This window comes from Felis catus, chromosome C1 (assembly GCF_018350175.1).
Source record: "Felis catus isolate Fca126 chromosome C1, F.catus_Fca126_mat1.0, whole genome shotgun sequence".
Lineage (NCBI taxonomy): Eukaryota > Metazoa > Chordata > Mammalia > Carnivora > Felidae > Felis > Felis catus.
In genome coordinates this window covers 29,941,840-29,955,718 of record NC_058375.1, presented here as the reverse complement: position 1 = coordinate 29,955,718, position 13,879 = coordinate 29,941,840, and the positions used below count along the sequence as shown (strand labels likewise).

The 13,879-nt window shown below is 51.7% G+C and overlaps 1 long non-coding RNA gene across 1 annotated transcript; it reads left to right on the top strand.

The window, feature by feature from the left end:
- The first annotated feature begins 6,325 nt into the window (after positions 1-6,325).
- Positions 6,326-13,124, top strand: LOC123379567. The gene is made up of 2 exons (XR_006584185.1): positions 6,326-6,907; positions 12,401-13,124. It is a non-coding gene; the product is annotated as an uncharacterized LOC123379567 (long non-coding RNA).
- The last annotated feature ends 755 nt before the right edge of the window (positions 13,125-13,879 follow it).

The following is a 13,879-nucleotide window of genomic DNA, read 5'->3' as shown; positions in this document are numbered from 1 at the left end:
ACAGAGAGTGCCACACCATGCCCAGACTTGCTATGCACCCTAAAAGGCCTCACGTATTTGAGGAACAACAGAAAATGTTGCTACATGTAGAGACCTCACCAGCGTCTCTGCTTTCTATCTGTATCCTGAGAGGCCTGATTCCCACTGGCCAAGCGGACTGTGCCTTGAGCACACCACCTGGGTATGGAAGGAGGAAGGCACTTCTCTCTCTGGGACCCAAACATTTTAGACGATGAAATCTTCATTTCCCCTCACTGTGCACCCCCCGTCTTGGAGGTCATACTCATCTCTAACCTTCCTTATCTTCCCAGCTTACACACTTGACAAGTGAAAATTTTACTTCCTTCTCTGGCTCAGATAACAGGTGAAAGAGGTTTGGCTTCTTTAAGAGTGATTGCTTGGGGCTTTATGTGAATATATTTTAAGGGTGTAACGATTCAACTTTTTCTCCTTCCACTTCTGAGAGGCAGCTCCATGCTTATTTTATGTCTTGGTGAACTTGGTCTTGCACACAGAAGATCCTTACAGTCTGTCTATCCAGTTGGGTTTTCCCAGGAGGCAGCGTATGGTATTGGTTAAAAGCCCAGACTCTGGACTCAGACCTGAATTCAATTCTCACTGCTGCCGCTTATTAGCTGTGGGACCTTGGACAAGTCGTTTCCACCCTCTGATTCTCAGATTCCTCAACTGGTGCCAATGATGGTCTCTACCTCATAGCATTGCCGTGAGATTAAATGAAGCATCATTGGGGCGCCTGGGTGGCTCAGTTAAGTGTCTGACTCTTGATTTCGGCTCAGGTCATGATCTCACTTGGGGCTCTGTACTGACAGTGCAGAGCCTGCTTGGGATTCTCTCTCTCTCCCTTTCCCTCTGCCCCTCCCCAGCCCATGCACACACACACACACACACACACACACACACACGCACTCTCTCTCGGAAAATTAAACATTAAAAAAGTGCCATTTGTCTTTAGTGTTACTGAAGACAGTCTCAGTGTCTCCATTGGCTCATTGAGAAAGGGGGAGGCAGTTCTTACAAGACAAGACCTCCCCTTCCTTCCTTCTCTCCTTGTTCTCCTTTTTACTTTCTTTCTCCATCAGATAATTATTGATCTCTATTATGAACAAGATTCTGGGCTTGGAGTTAGGGATACAGTACAGTGAAGAGCAAGGCAGACACAGTCTCTGCCTTCCTGGGGCTTATAGTCTAGCAAGGAAGATACATATAAGAAGTTAAGAACAAGGCCAGTAAGGATTCCACAAGGGAAATGGAGGAACTAGAAGGTAGAACAGGGAGCTCATCTGAGACCAAGGGTGGGAGAGCGATGGTTATGGAAGGCCACTTAAGGGTACTGATATTCAAGCTGAGCCCTACAGGATTACAGTAGTTGGTAGAGAGTTGGGAACGATGTTCAGAGTAGGTGAACAGCATGTGCAAAGGTCCAGAGGTGAGAGAGCAGGACATATGTAGACCAATGGAAAGAAATGCACCTTAGCTATATGGGAGAGGTGTAAGACTCAATCAGGGAGGACCCTTGGGGTCATATGAAGGAGCTCAATTATTTTCTAGAATAATGGCCACTTATTAAAGGGTTTTAAGCAGGGACACAATCAAGTGTGCCTTCAACAGATTTCTCCCGGTTGCCTTTTGGAGAATGGACGAAGTGAGGGGCCGTGGTAGGAGGAGGTAGAGAGAGAAGTTAGGTGGCTGCTGCCGCGATTCCGGTGGGGAATGATGGGCGTGTGGCCTAGGGTGGGAGCAGCCGATATGTCACCTGAGTTCAGGTGAGCAACAGTGAGGACAGTCAACTAATTGGGCAGCTGGAATTGGAGACCGCGGTGCAGGGGCTGTCTCCCTAGCAGTTTGCAGGGCTGGCTGAATGCTCAAAATCCTGGTAGGATTCCAGGACCCATTCCCTGGGTTCGGCGCCCCCAGGCTTTCTTGTGTTCACGTGGCTTCCCAGAGGCCACATTCACCTTCAACGCTGAACTGGGCTGATGTGGTACCAAGTGATAATTCCAGTTACGCTCACTGCGAGAAGAGCCTGTTTCCCTCATCTGGAAAATGGGATCAGTAACAGTTCCCCCCATTTGGGATGGCCGTGAGGACAGAATGAGGCAGGGCCGGCAAAGTGCTGGCCCAGCGCTTGGTACCCAGCAGGGGCTGTGATCATTTCCGCTCTTCTAAAGGTGGACGCCGTGGCTGAGATGGTATGTGTCTGTGCGTTGAGGGAGGGCTGGGGTGACCCCTGTGTCCTTTAGTACCTGTTTCATAGGCGAATTTTGTTCTGGGAGCTTCTGACGGTCAAAGGACAGACTCTAACCCATAGCTCTTAGGGGGATGTGGATTGGGTTAGCGGACAGACGGTTAACCAGAGGTCAGGAGCCTGGGGTTCTGGCCTCAGATCCACTACATGACTTGGAGTAAATTCATTCCTTGTCTGCTTTCGGTTCTCTCATCTGACCAAAGGGACAGACAGCTGCTGCCTTGCTGTATATGGTGTTTGTTTATCTTCTCTCTTCTCAGGGGTCTGGAGATTGCACAGGGGGAGTGGAGGGGGTGCCCGTGTCCGTGCTGTGAGGCAGGCTTGGAAGGCAGGAGCAGATACGCAGCGCAGCTCTGCCCTGCTCTCCCCTCCTTTCTTCCTCAAACCTCACAGGGCCTACAACAGGTCACGCTGGTGTCCCTGCCGTCAGCGGTGTCCTGAATGCAGTCATGAGGAGCCGGGGTGTTTTTCTGGGGTCTCCACTGCTAAAGGAGGGAGAAGAGGTGGGGGGTATTCGGGTTCTGAGTGTGGACAAAACACAGATGCCTCCGCATGGCCCGAGGCGCCTCACAGCCCACCGGCCGCCTGCTCCCTTCGCCAGGTGTGACGCTTAGTGTTCCAGCTCCCCTGGAACCCCAGAAGTGCCCTCCCAGCTGCAGGCCTTTGTTTGGGTCTTCTCACTGCCTGGCTGCTTCTTCCTCCAGCTTCACCTCATGAACTCCTACTCACGTAAAGGCCCAACTCGAATGTCACCGCCTCTCAGAAGCCCCCCCCTGCCTGGCCCAGGTAGCACGCACTGCTCCGTCCTGCTCTCTCAGGGTCAGTGCTTCCGGCAGAGACTGGGGAGCATTTCCTACAATTTTTGGTTCATCTTCGCCTCCACTAGGCTGGGGACCCCCTGAGCGTAGGAATGGTGCTGGCCTCAGGCCTGTATGCCCCGGGTGCAGGGGTAGGTCCGCAATGGCTGTAGCACCAGCTGGTTAATGCGAACATCCCATGGGCCTCCCAGCCTTCGGGGGACAAATGAGGGCCCCTTACCATGGAGGCCTGGCTTTCCTGTGCCCCGCAGCCCCTGACTGCAGAACAAGAACTCGGGTCCTGCCTTTTCTGACACCCCTAGGGGCTTCAGCAGACAGCAGTGTCATGCTGCATTCCCACAATGCCCTCCGGCTTCTTCTAACCACAGCACTGTGACAGCCACTGTTTCTGCCTCCCCCACCCCCCTACACCTCCTGGCAGTGCTTCGTCTGGCCCCGGCTGTGCCTCCGCCCCCTCCGTCTGGATGGACCGCCACAACCCTGTCGCTTCCGAGGCAGGGGTGCCGCTCTGGGCTGTGCCCATGCTCTTCTCTGGAGGCCACCATCCCTGCCCCCTTGGAACCGTACCTGTCACTCTGCTGCCAATCGTGGGGAATTTTGTCTCCTTTGTTGTGTTTTGCTTTTGGGGGCCCCAAAGTAGGGGTGCTTGGGCGTCAAGCCTCTACACCTCCTGTGGTCTTTGGCCCCACAGCCTCTCCCTCTCCTCTGGGTGGCCGGCTGGGGCAGGCTGGAGAAGCAGCCACCCAGAAACACCACTCCTGCCTGGTCCTTGGGCCCTTCCCTGGGGTGGATTCTCTCCCAGGACCCCATAGGCCCTCCTTGGGATTTGACTTCTGCAGAGCTCCAGACTCCTAGGCACACCTGCAGACCGCCTGTATAGTTGTGCCCCAGGTGCTGACATTCTTGGAGTCCTTTTCCAGAAGTGTCCTCAGCTGCTATGTAAATCAGTTGATGGAAAGTTGTGTGTGTGTGTGTGTGTGTGTGTGTGTGTGTGTGTGTGTGTGTGCACGCGTGCATGTGTGCGTGTGTGTGTGAGGGTCCTTGATCACTCCCCCAGGCCCTGCTTAGGATCTGCTGGAACATCCCACTACTGTTGAGTGAATGAACACCTTGGTCCCTGCCCTGGCTTCTAGGGCATTGCTGCCTGAACAGCTGGTGTGAGAGCGTGGGGGCTGGGAGGTGGGGGGGGAGGGTGGTGGTGAAGGGGAATGTTACTGGTTTTCACTGGCAGCTTTAAGGCAGGCTCTGTTTACAACTCTTTCTGGCAGTTACTATCTGGGCACGCTTGGGCAGATTACATAGCCCCTCTGAGCCTTGGTTTCCTCTTGTGCAAAACAAATGAACAAGAAGTATGGCATGGGCAGTCTCCGTGCACGGTGTGTGAGGCCCTGCTTACTTTTTAGGGTTGTGGTGGGGAGAAGAAGAGATACGCAGGGCGGGAGGTCTCCTGGTGAAACACAGCCTTGCGTGGAGAGGTCTGGCTTTGGGGCACGATGGGGAATGTGGGGCCGGGAAGAGAGAGGATTACTTGGGGCAAGAGGCCAAAGGAGGGGCGTGGGAGGACAGCATGGAAAGTCTCAGGGATCTGTCCTCCGGGAGCTGAGTCCCACTAGCCCTGAGTCCCAAGCAGAGGGAGGCGGAAGCGGACGTGGAAGGTGTGGTGTCAGCAGGAGAGCCAGGGAAGTCCCAGCTCTTCAATGACACCTCCACCTCTGTGCAGTCTCCTGGCCTCTGTCCGTGTCTCCTGAGGCAGCCTGAGAAGGGCTCTCACCTGCTCCCACCTCGGTGCCTCTCCATCCCCCCCGGGCCTGGGGTGCCCTCTGGCAAGCCAAGGGGTGGGGGAAGCGGTGCAGTCAATGGGGGGAGTTTGGTCTAAGTCTCCTCATTGATCAAAAACAATTTTTCCTAATTTAGTCAGATGATTTCCTTAAGAACATTCGTGGTTCTCTAAATGAGTACATTTGCATAAGCTATTCCGTTGTGACCTCCCCTCACCGCCCCCCCCCCCCACACACCTACCCCACCCGCACCCACCCCTCTCCGCCTCCAGGAAGCCACACAGCTTCCGGGCTAATTTGATCAAGAGGAGTAAAAGCAAAACCATCTGGTTTCCTTCGACAGCTGATTCCAGAATCGCTATTGTAAAAGACCTGTCTTCCAGGTGGGCCTGCCATGTGAGGGGTGTCTCTCTTTGCCGAGATGAAAGGGCTCGGCCTGTTACAGAATACCTCAGCGCAGGCATCAAGCTTCCAGTGAATCACATCAAAGGCCTCCCTGCCAGTGCTGGCCCCTTCCAGCTGGGGGAAAATGGGCTCATTAGAAGCGGGAAGAGTACACTGTTTACATTAGGCGGTGCTGATTTACAAGCCGGAGCCACCATTTCCCTCTCACCTTGAGCTCCCGGCTCAGGAGAGCCCTCCACTTGCCTGGAAAGGCTCCTTTGAAGGTGCGCAGCCTCCTGGAAAGGAGGCTGTGACGGCCCCGCTCCCTCCCTGCTCTCCTTCCTCCGCTAATTAGGTTGTTACCAATTGAGCAGTATCTGGGGCTTGGGTAGAGACTGGCAGGGGGACTGTCGGCAAAGGCCTCTGCATAATTGTGTTGATTAAGAGGTACAAGGCTGGAAATGTTGTCTTCCTTCAAGATCAAGTCCCTGCGCTTGTGGGAGCCTTGATTTTCTGGGCCAATTTGTTTGTGTTGGCCTAATTGCTCAGGAAGGGCCTTTTTTTCACGGATGCTTCGGCCTAGATGATTTGGTGTAGTTCTGCGGCCCAGCCCCCAGGACTCCCAGGGCTGCGGGAGGGGCCAGGGCTCTGGTGGTCTGTGGGGGGAGCGGGTGGGGGGCGCTGTGGGGCCCTGTCCTGGAGGAGGCGGTGCCTCGGCGTGGGACAACTGCGGTGCCCAGCCTGGGGGGTGTGGCTGCAGAGGCGAACTGGGTGATTTTTCCTCAGGGCAGGATAAACAAAATGTTCACCGGGGCTCCTGGGTGCGGGGCTCTCCATTAAAAGCCACACTACTGGAGGCCTTGGAGAAAATTCAAAGGAAGTGAGAACTCCGGCTCAAGTCCTATTTGAAGGTGTTTTTGATTTCATAGGGCTTCCAGCGGTTGCTGCTCATCGAATAAGCCCTCTTCACACATTTTCCAGCCTGCTTTGTAGGTGGGCGGAGGCCACGTGACTAGTTCTGGCCAATAGACTTTGAGGGGAAGTGACGTAGGTCACTAGGGGTTACGGCGGTGGCCAGCTGGTGCACCTGCGCCATCTTTGTTTTTGCCTCTGCTACGGAGAACTTGGAGACTGTCAAGTACTTTGTAAGACAGAAACCTTTATTGTATTATGCCTCTGAGATTTCATGGTTAAGGTCTTCCTGCAAACTAGTTCGGTCTGTCCTAATACATGCCTCCCTCCCGCCCCCCACCCCTTCCATGTTGCCCCAAGACACCTTCTGGGCATAGCTAATGTAAGAAAGAGAAACCTCCTTCCCAAACTTGCATTGTGCCTTTCTGTTTTACCTGGGGTATGTCAGGCTTCCTCATCAGCAACTGGGAGGGTCGGCCTGCTTGGGTCACGTGCCCACCCCTCCCAGGGTCACTGAGTAGCGGGATTGGGGCGTTTTGATTGGCCATCCTGGGCTGTGGAGGTGGGGCCATATGATTGACAGTCCCAGCAGGGGAACGAGACAATTTGGGAAAAGAAAAGATTCCAAGCAGCTGAAAACATCTATTGCAAATGCTGTTCCTTGCACCACCGTGAGCCAGACAGCTAGAATGGCTCAGATATTTCAAGAAGACCTTACCGCCAGGGCCCCAGGAAAGCTGTCTGGCTAGGTACAAAGAAGGGATGTGTATGGGTGGGTGGGTCATGGTCTAATGGACTTGTGGCTAGAGGTGTGGAAGGAGTGGTTAATGAGAAAGGATTTCCTTGTTTTGATGGTCGAACAGTTTGGAAGCAAGGGGCGGCCGCTCTGGAACTGAAGGCATGTCTGTGGTGGGTGTGGGTGCTGGCAGCTGGGGAAGATAGGAGGCCTCGTCCAACGCTTTTGTGGGGGATGGTGAGGCTGTCCTGCCGGGCTTCACCACTGGAGAGGGACTTCATGACGTCTCATTCTGCAAGGTGTCTTCATTCTCTTTTTCCACAGCCCGACTTCTGGTCACACGTCTGTCTGCACAAAGCCCATTGTGGTTCTTTTAGAACGGTGGGAGCATGGGCCCTGCGTCTCCTGACCTCTCAGCTCCACTGCCGGAGCTAACACCACAGGCTCTGGGGCCTCATCCCAAAATCTCAGGAGGAGATAATCCACATTGGGCCTTCTTGAGTCAGGTGTCCGTCTGTGGCCAATCAGCTATGGAGCACAGTGGAATACATGGCACCATAGGCTGACCCTTCTAGGGCTGTGAGTGTGGCCAGTGTTGCGAAAGGGGCTTAGGAGAGGAGCCGATTACTGTCATCACTGGCGTTGACCAAAATGTAGGCCTCTGGACTCCCATTCCCGGGCTCTGAAAAATGGAGTAAGAGAGAGGCAAGAATTGGGCTCCAAGAGATGGACTGTGAGAGAGGTGAGCTGCTCAGTCCAGCCACACCCTGTGTCGGGACACACAGCAGCGTTTCTGAGTTCACTGGAACCTTCAGGACCCTCTAAAGGGCCAACACTGGGCTTTCAAAGCAGGAACACTCTGGAAGTGATACCCTCGTCTCCCCAGGATATCTCTGAGCAGAGCTTAACTCTTTTTTCTTTTTTAAATGTTTATTTTTAAGAGAGAGTGCAAGCGGGGGAAGGGCAGAGAGAGAGGGACAGAGGATCTGAAGCCGGCTCTGTGCTGACAGCAGTGAGCCCAATGCGGGTCTCAAACCCACAAACCACGAGATCATGACCTGAGCTGAAGTTGGACGCTCAACCAACTGAGCTACCCAGGCGCCCCAACTCTTTTTTTCAATTTAGCATAGCTGTGGACATCAGTTACTCTGTATAAATCTTTTTATAGACATTAAGAAAAAATTTTTTAACATTTTTATTTATTTTTGAGAGACATAGATGGACAGAGAGTGAGCAGGGGAGGGGCAGACAGAGAGGGAGACACAGAATCCAAAGCAGGCTCCAGGCTCTGAGCTGTTAGCACAGAGCCTGACGTGGGGCTCGAACTCACAAACTGTGAAGATCATGACCTGAGCTGAAGTCCGACGCTAAACTGACTAAGCCACCCAGGCACCCCTACTCTGTCTAAGTCTTAAAGTATTTCTCTGACCCTGGAGGCCACCATCATTGGCCATATATACTTTGCTTACCCTGCACCGCTGGAATGATTGATGTGGATAACAGAGCCCTGGGCTGGTGAGCCTGGAAACGTCTAGGCTTTGCCACTAGTTGTGTGGCCTCAAGAATTCAAGTTCTTTCTCGGAGCCTCACTCTTCTAGATGCACAGAGATGGGCCAAGTGGCATTGTGTCTGGGGTGGCTGGTGTCTCTGATGATGGGAAAGCAGTGTGGTATCGTGGTTGAGAGTGTGTGCTTTGAAGTCAGATGGCCCTGGGAGTGAATCTCAGCATCCCACCTATTAGCTGTGTGATTCTGGGAAAGGAACTTGCCTTCTCTGAGTTGCAGTTTTCTTGTCTATAAAATGAGGCTAATAGTGGTACCTACCTCAGAGTTTTTTTTGTTTTTTTTTGTTTTTTTTTTTTAAACAAGGATTAACCAAGATGATACAAGTAAGGCATATAAGCTGCAGTTGGTGCATGCTCAACAGATTTAGCTATAAGAAAAATCTATGTTTTTTGAGAGAGAGAGAGAGAGAGAGAGAGAGGGAATCCCAAGCAGGCTCCACATTTAGTGCAGAGCCCAACATGGGGCTTGATCCCACAACCCTGAGATAATGACCTGAGCCCAAATCAAGAGTTGGATGCTCAACCAACTGAGCCACCCAGGCACCCTAAAATCTATGGTTTTAAAAACTATTTTTCCCAGGAGTCTCTTCTGCAGAGTTGGATTGGGTTTTCACAGTGATGTCCTTAAGAGGATGAGCTCTGGATTTGGAAGAGGGCTGTGGAGAAAGGGAGAATGCCAATGTAGAAATCCACTGTGTTCTTCTGACTCAGGTGGGCTCAGGGATGAAGCCCGGGGATAGGATTTAGGCAAAGGCATGGCTAGTGAGGGGGCATCTGGGCCCAGGCCAAGTGGCCAGGTGACCCGAAGCCTTGGTCCGAAGTGTGGACCAGTGCTTATGGGACACTGGTCCCCGTGGTCCTGGGAAGGCTAGTGGCTTGGGTGGCAGGAAGGCGGGTGGTGGTGGGGGCTCCTGTAGGTGGCTGTGGCCCTATGAGATGTTACTGTGCTGTGGCCCTTGAGCAGGAGGCAGGTAGGAAGGATTTAAGCAGGGGCCAGGCCCAGGCCACCAGTATGTAATCACAGTGCTGGGGCAGGAAACCTTGAGGTTCTAGGCCAGGCAACAGCCAGGTCTCTGAGGCCTGAGAGGGGCCAGTGTGGAGTGGGGCGGGGCAGGAGGTGGTCCGGACTCCTGAACCTCTGAGCAGCTGTGGAGCCCAGCGATCATGGCTGAGCCACTGGAATCAGGGCTGTGGCTCTGGCTTTATGCCAGCTCTGGAGGCGGCTGGGGCTGCCTGAAACAGCCAGGATCGCTGCTGGGGCCAGAAGCAGGAGGGATGCTGTGCAGGTGGGAGCCCCAGTGGGCCCAGGTATGAAGCAGAGGGAGAAGAAATGAACAGGAGACTGACCTGCAGGATAACTGAAAGTGACAGTTCTATCAAAGACACAGGGCTTGGGCTGGGACGTTAGGGGTCAGAGTGAGCATTAGGAAGTTATACCAGGGCAGCTGGCACAACGGAAGGATACAGTCCGGCCACTCCCAAACCATCGGATGGTGTCAGCATCAACACTAACTTTCATCCATTGAATATTTACTCTGGGCCATTAATGTGCCAAAAAGGCACTTCTTGCATCTTACACAGAATCCTGACATTGACCCCGAGACACAGGGATTATTCTCCCCTTTTGTGTGTTTGAAGAATTTGGCTCAGAGAGGTAAAGTCACTTACTCCAGATCGCACAGCTAGTTGCTGGTGGAGTCAGGATTTGAACCCACCTCTGGGTTCCGAAGCACAGGCTCTTGGCATTTGCACCCTGTGCTGCCTCCTGGGCCCCGGCAGCCCTGCCTGGGCTGCTCCTGCCCTTGCCCACAACGCTCCAGTCGCACTGCTTTCCTTTCTTTTTTTTTAAATTTTTTTTTCAACGTTTATTTATTTTTGGGACAGAGAGAGACAGAGTATGAACGGGGGAGGGGCAGAGAGAGAGGGAGACACAAAATCAGAAACAGGCTCCAGGCTCTGAGCGGTCAGCACAGAGCCCGACACGGGGCTCGAACTCACGGACCGCGAGATCGTGACCTGGCTGAAGTCGGACGCGTAACCGACTGCGCCACCCAGGTGCCCCTGCTTTCCTTTCTATTCCCTGATTGTCTGAAAGGCTTTTCTAGTCCAGGGCCTTGACACGTGCCATTCCTTAGGCCTGCAATACTCAATTCCTCCCCCATCCTAGGTTCCCACGCAAAGCCACTTCCCTGAGGAATTCTTATCCCCAGTCTGCAGTACGTTCCCTGGCCGTGACTTCTCAGAATATCCTCTCTTTTCCTTGGAGCTGCTACCACATATTTTTATTTGTAGTATTTGTGTCCTGTTGGTTTTCCCCTTCCCTACAGGCTATGAGGCTCAGGAGGGTAGGGACAGGTTGTTGGTTTTTGTCACAGCTGTCCCCAGTGCTGGGGACAGGAGGCCCCTCACATATTTGCTCTTATCTCTGGTCCCCAGTTCTGTCCTTGCTGGCTCTGGGAGCCTTTTTGTGGCCTTGACATCCTAGCCTCTTACCCACAACTTGGCTCTGGAGGTGGGTCGTGTGCAGACAGGTAGATTGGGCACCAGCCTTGCATCCCTCGGCCTTTGTCTCTGCCTGAGGAGGAGGGGCAGACCCCTGAATTGTTCAGACAGCTGGCATTTCTCCCTACCCCCTGCCAACCCCTTCCACTGGGGGCCTGGAGCAGAGGCCTGGGGCTTGACACACCTTTAGGCTGTTACCCACCTCCTTCGGCTGACACCTACCTCCTGTGTGACTTGGAGACAAACATGCGTTGTCTGGGTGAGAGAAATTGCGTGCTGACATTTTGCACCACGAAGGTCTGTGACCGGCTCAGGCAGGAGACACTAATGTTATTAAGTCAGTTTTTAAACTGGACAACATTCTTGACATTTCGGCCGAGATGCGGGAGCATGAAAAGCTTCTCCCTTCCTGTTGTGCATCTGCAAACAGTAACTCTGTAGCAATATGACTTGACTTAAAAGCCTGGGGCAGTTTGCTCATAATTCTAATAACCATCCAGAATTAGATCACTTCACATTCACCTTATTTCTTCCCTCATTCATCTTCTGGTCAGGTCATTAGGAACTCCCTGATTCTTCCCCCAACCTCAGCCTTCTATTATTTATACATTATACACATTTCTCTATAGAGTCCCCGGAATGTGGTGAAATGACCACAGAGGATGGGCTTTTTGCCCTGATGACAGCTATCTTGGTTCCATTCGTGGATCCATTTGGATCCATTGAGATTTTAAGACTTCCAGCTAAAAATATTGCCCAAGGGCTTCCTCCTGGGGTCCCAGTAAGCTTGGGACAAGTCAGGGGGATGAGCCAGTGACCACAGCTTGACAGGAGGGTGGGGGTCAGAATGTTGTTCAATGCCTTCTGTGACCCCAAGGGAGCTCTTGGATGTCGCCATGTTGATGTGGCCATATTGTGGTAAGAGATCTTTCAATGTGCCCATATCAGCTTGGTTTGACCGGTTGGAAAACCACCGTTTAAAGATGACATTTATCTTTATTGTGTGTTTGTTTTTCCTGATGACAACAGAAATACTTGCTCATTGAAAATAACTCAAACCCCAGAAAAATATATAATGTAGAAAGCGAAGTTCCCTTATAATCCTACTACTCCTGGAAATGACAATACTATGCATTATAGTCTACATTTTTCCCCCTACACATATACAAACATAAGTGAGAATATATAATTACATACAATTAATTTTATTGTAAAAAATGTGTGCCTCACACATCCTGGATCCACGCTCCGTTTCTGATTGTTAAACTTCACTAAACTCTTGGGGCTGAAAGCTAGAATTTGGTTCAGAATTAGGCAAGGATGTTCATCACCCACTATGCTGGTGATTAAAGGAGATGAAATATTAATGGATTATGTTTTATTTTTTAAAAATTTTTATTTATTTTTTGAGAACAGTTTTTTTTTTTTATTTTATTTTAGAGAGAGGGTGTGTGAGCAGGCAAAAGGGCCGGAGGGAAAGAGAGAATCCTAAGGAGGCTGCACACTCAGCATGGAGCCCGTGCTTGATCCCACAACTCTGGGATCATGACCTGAGCCAAAATCAACAATCAGATGCTCAATCGACTGAGCCACCCAGGCGCCCTTAATGGCTGTGGTTTAGTCCATGCCAAAGTGTCCTTTCGTCTGGAGACCAAGCCTTCATCCTCTGCTAGCAACCTTGCTCCAAGATTTTTCCACCAGAGAGGTTCCCAGGATCCTCTACCCTGGACCCCTCCCAGTCTGCTTGAAGTCCAGAAGAAGGCAGAGTAGAGGGAGCAAGCCGCCTCTGAGATTTAGCACGGCTCTAAAATTTCACAAGCTCCAACTTTGTCCTTGAAGATTTGCTCTCTGCTATGGTCTGAATGTTTGTGTCCCCCATCAATTCATATGTTATAACCCTAAGCCCCAGTGTGATGATATTAAGAGGTGGGGGCCCTTGGGGTGATAAGGCCATGAGAGCATTCCCTCGGGATGGGGTTAGCGTCTCACAAAAAAGGTCTGAGAGAGCTCCCTCTGCACTTCCATCACGTGAGGACACCGTGAGAAGGCAATGGCCATGAACCGGGAAGGGGGCCCTCACCAGAACATGACCATGTTGGAGCCTCAATCTTGGACTTTTGGCCTCCAGAACTGCAAGAAAAATAAACTTCTGTTGTTTATCAACCACCCAGTCTGTGCTATTTTGTTATGGCAGCTGAATGAACAAAGAGTCTTCTAAACAATGGGATGGAACACCTTTGTTTCCAATGTATTTCAAAGTTGCATTTTAAAACAGTCTTCCTAATATGCAAGGTTAAGATAAATGATATTTGGTCTTGGCTGGAAGGGCCAGATTTTTCACCTCTAAGTTTTAGTCCACGCATTGAGGTGTTAATGCATCGAATGGCAGAACAGATGAGCTCCCCGTGCAGAGTATTTTCTCCAGGAGGGAAACGTATTAACAACAACCAAAATCAGACAAATGATGTGCAAATCAGTAAGTTTATGAAGTACTGTATCTGATGATTGGGATAGTTGATCTTCTTCCAATAACTCATTGCTCAAATGAGAGACATTCATTGTCAATATTTTAGAGCATCAAACCACAAACAGGTGGTTCCGAGTAGCAGAAAGAGCTCATCTCTCCCCCTAACATCAGTGCGGCAAGTTAGTTACTCTCTCTGAGCCCCAGTTTCCTTGTTGGTAAGATGGGGAAGAAGTTCTGCTCTGCTACCTTCTCAGGGTTGTTGTGGAAGTCAGATGAAGTCATAAAGATCAAGGAGGTATACAGTAGATATTTGTCTTCTGGGAATGCCTAGTATCCGAATAGTCTTCCGATTTGGAGGCTAGGTGGGAAGGAAAGCCATTCCCGGCCCCCTCCTCCCCCCCCCCCCCCCCCGCTGCCTGCAAGTACAGAAAGGGAAGGGGTCAGGTGTCCAT